The sequence below is a fragment of the Mandrillus leucophaeus genome, unplaced genomic scaffold (genome assembly GCF_000951045.1).
Source record: "Mandrillus leucophaeus isolate KB7577 unplaced genomic scaffold, Mleu.le_1.0 Scaffold747, whole genome shotgun sequence".
NCBI lineage: Eukaryota > Metazoa > Chordata > Mammalia > Primates > Cercopithecidae > Mandrillus > Mandrillus leucophaeus.
This window is the reverse complement of record NW_012108108.1, coordinates 423,640-427,894: the sequence shown is the minus strand read 5'-3', so window position 1 is coordinate 427,894 and position 4,255 is coordinate 423,640. Positions and strand designations below refer to the sequence as shown.

Here is a 4,255-nt window from a genome sequence, read left to right as displayed (position 1 = left end):
GGAGTCTTGCTCTTATCACCCAGGCTGGAGTGCAATGGCGACGTCTCAGCTCACTGCAACCTCTGCCTCCCGAATTCAAGCAATTCTCCCTGCCTCAGCCTCCCAAGTAGCTGGGATTACAGACGCCTACCACCATGCCGGGCTAATTTTTGTATTTTTAGTAGAGACGGGGTTTCACTTTGTTGGTCAGGTTGGTCTTGAACTCCTGACCTCAAGTGATCTGCTTGCCTCGGCCTCCCAAAGTGCTGGGATTACAGGCATGAGCCACCATGCCCAGCCTATTCTTGAGTTTTTTAAAAAATATATTTAATAGTTGAAGTAAAAATGACATGTTTTATATGGTTCTAAAAGTATGCAGAGGAAATATTAAGACAATTGTATTATAAATAGTGGAGGGCAACAGGATTTAAAGGGAAACACAATTACTACATTTCATTTAAACTGGCAAAATAATGACACTAGTAGACTATAATGGGTTATGTATATATAACGTAGTACCTACAGCACTACCTAAGAAGCTATACAAAGCTTTTCAAAAGTTATCCAAAATGCTGTAGATCAATCAAAATGAAATTTTAACAGAAGTATGAGTAACCTACAGGAAGGCAGAAGAAAGAAAACAGAGAAATGAAAAATAGAACGAACAGAAAGGAAAAAATAAAATCAGAGATTTAAGGCCTAACATATTAATAATTACATTAAATGTAAGTGGTAGAAGCACATCAACTTTAAAAGAGAGAGATTGGCAGAGTGGATTTTAAAACACAACCCAACTGTATACTGTCTACAAGAAACTCATTTCAAATATAACAACATAGGCAGGTTAAAAGCAAAAGAATAGAAAAATATATCATGCAAACATTAATCAAAAGAAAGCAAGGGTGGCTGTATTAATATCAGATAAAGCAGACTTCAGAGCAAAGAAAATTTCCAGAGACAGAGAGGGCGATTATATAATGATAAAAGGGTCAATCCACCAAAAAGACATAGCAATCTTAAATGTGTATGCACCAAACAACACAGCTGCAAAATACATGAAGTAAAACTGATAGAACTGAAAGGAGACATACACATATCCAGTTAAAATTGGAGAAAGATAACAGGCAAATCTTCAAACTAAAAAACACATCTAAATAACATAGGAGTCAAAAAAAAGAGGTCTCAAAGGAAATTAAAAAATACATTGAAATGGGTGAAAATAAAAATACAATGTGTCAAAATTTGTGGGACACAGCCAAAGTAATACTGAGAAGGAAATATATAGCACTAAATGCATATGTTAGAAAAGAGAAAAATCCAAAATCAATCTATGATCCCACTGTAAGAACTTAGTAAAAGATGAGCAAAATAAATCCAAAGTGAGAAGAAAATAATAAAGAAAATCAATGACATTGAACACACACACAAATGGAAAAATTAATTAACCAAAGATCTGGTTTTTTGAAAAGGTCAATAAAATTGACAAACCTCTAGCAAGACTGACAAAGTAAGAAATAAAGACACGAATTGTCAATATCAGGAAGGAAATAGATGAAATTATAGACACTGCAGGCATCAAAAGGATAATAAAGGAATACTACAAACAACTCTAAATATTATAAATATGACAATCTAGATGAAATGGACCAATTCCTGGAAAAACACAAAGTACCACAACTCATAGGAAATAGATAATTTGAGTAACCCTATAACTAAAAAGAAATTGAACTTACAATTTTAAAACTCCCTAAAAAGAAATCTCCAGGCCCAATTTGTTTCACTGGAGATTTCTACCAAACACTTAATGAATTATTAAACCAATTATTGCCTGGGTGCAGTGGCTCACGCCTGTCTTCTCAACACTTTGAGAGGCTGAGGCAGGTGGATCACTTGAGCCCAGGAGTTCGCGAACGGCCTGAGCAACACGGCAAAACTGCATCTCTACAAAATATACATATATAAAATTAGCCGGGCATAGTGGCATGAGCCTGTGGTCCCAGCTCCTCAGGAGGCTGAAGCAGAAGAATCACCTGAACTGGGGAGGCAGAGGTTGCAGTGAGCTGAGGTTGCACCACTGCACTCCAACCTTGGTAACAGAGCAAGACCCTGTCTCAAAATTAAACCAGTTCTACGTTATCTCTTTCAGAAAACACAAAAGGAGCAAGCACTTTCCAATTCATTTTATAATGTCAATATTACCTTAATACCAAACCAGACAAAGACAATACAGAAAAGAAAACTACAGACCAAAATCATTAGTGAAAATAGATAGAAAATTCCTTAATAAAATATTAGCAAGTAGAATTCAGCTATATTTTAAAAAATGTATACACTAAGACTAAGCGGAGTTTTTTCAGGGATGCAAGGCTAGTTCATCATTCAAAAATCAGTCAATGACATCCACTATATTTACAGGCTAAAGAAGAAAGGTCACATAATAATATCAATAGATTCAGAAAAAGCATTTAACAAAATTCAACAGTTATTCATGATAAAAACTCCCAGAAAAACAGGATTAGAGAGAGACCACTTTACTTGATAAAGAGCATCTATATGAAAAAATAGAACAACAGAAAACAAAAAATAAAATCACAGATTTAAGGCCTACAGCTAACATTTTACTTAATCATGAAAGACTGAAGCTTTCCCCCTAAAGTTGGGAACACGGAAAGGATGTCTGCTTTTGTCACTTTTATTGAACATAGTGCTGGAAGTCCTAGCCAATGCAATAAGGTAAGAAAAGAAAGTAAATGGCATACAGTTTGGAAAGAAAGTAAATGGCATACAGTTTGGGAAGAAAGAAATAAAACTATCCCCATCTGCAGATGATATAATTGACCACATCAAAAATCCAGAAGAATCTGCCAAAAAAAAAAAAAAAAAAGTCTCATGGAACCAATAAGTGAGATCAACAAGGTTGCATGACATGAGATCAACATATGAAAAAAAAATATTTCTACAAACTAGCAATGAACACATGGACATCTAAATTAAAAATGTAATGTTATTGATAATCACTTAAAAATATGAAATAGGTGTAAATCTAACAAGACAAGTACAGGACATTTATGCTGTCAACTATGTAATGTGATGAAAATAACAAGATCTAAATAAATGGAATAGTAGTCTGTGTTTATGGATTCAACTCAGTAAAGTAGCTCAACATAGTAAAGATGTCAGTTCTCCCCAAATAGATATAATGGTTTAATGCAATTCCCATTAAAAACTAAGCAAGATCTTTTGGTAGCTGTAGACAAGATTATTCTAGAATTTATATGGAAAGGCCAAACAAAAAGCTAAGGGGCAAAACCTGGGCTGGGATAGGGCATGAGGCAGTGCGTTGGGACATCCCTTGCATCAGACTCAACGGTGCCTGTCACTGTGTGGCTAGCTGGGATGTTTGGGGTGGGTCAGGGGCAGGCGTAGCCTGTTTACCTCATTGTCCCCTAGCACCACAGGCTGCCAGCACCGTGAAGCTATGGACTTTGGAGCACGTCTTTGACTACCTGTGGGAAGTTGTTACAACAGTTGAAATGCAGAAATATCCAAACCCTATGAGCCTGAGTGCGGTTGGAGATGATGTGTTGGACAGACATATAGATCCCTCTGGATCCCTTCTCAGCACAGAGAGGGGGCTGCTTTCATTGTGAAGTCCCTTATTGGTGCAGCAAGAACCAAAACATATGTGCAAGAACATTCTGTAGTTGATCATGTAGAGAAAACAATGGAACTTAAATCTACTAACATTTCATTTACAAATAAGGTTTCAGTAGATGAGAGACTTATAGAAAAGCCACATCCTCGGGACTCAGAAAAAAACTATTTTGACTCAAGAAACCATAATCACTGTAAAAGGAGTCAGCCTCAGCAGTTACCTTGAAGGACTGATGGCAAGACTGAGAAGCAATGGAACGGGTAATACGTAAATTAAATGCTGAGACTGAAGAACTGTTGGCCTCTGCAAGAGGAAGCATAGAGACTCTGATGGCAGCAGCAGAGTATCTGCAGAGAAATAATCATGAAAGTTGCTGGACAATGTCGGTTACCCCGGGTCTCTCCAAGCTAACTATATATTTATTTGTTATTTTAAAAATAGAACTATCATTTAGGTAGAATTTTTTTAAAATATGCTGATGTAAGGCTATGTGACTTTTGATCAAAAGAGATGCAGGGCTTCTAAATAAAAGTGATCATTAGAAATTTTTAAAAAGAAAAGCTAAAACAATTTTGAATAAGAAGAGTAATGGGTGAGTAATCAGTCTACCCAATTTCAAGG

The 4,255-nt window shown here is 36.1% G+C and overlaps 1 pseudogene; it reads left to right on the top strand.

Moving 5' to 3' along the window:
- The first annotated feature begins 3,254 nt into the window (after window positions 1–3,254).
- On the top strand, window positions 3,255–4,045 carry LOC105529078 (annotated as a pseudogene).
- The last annotated feature ends 210 nt before the right edge of the window (window positions 4,046–4,255 follow it).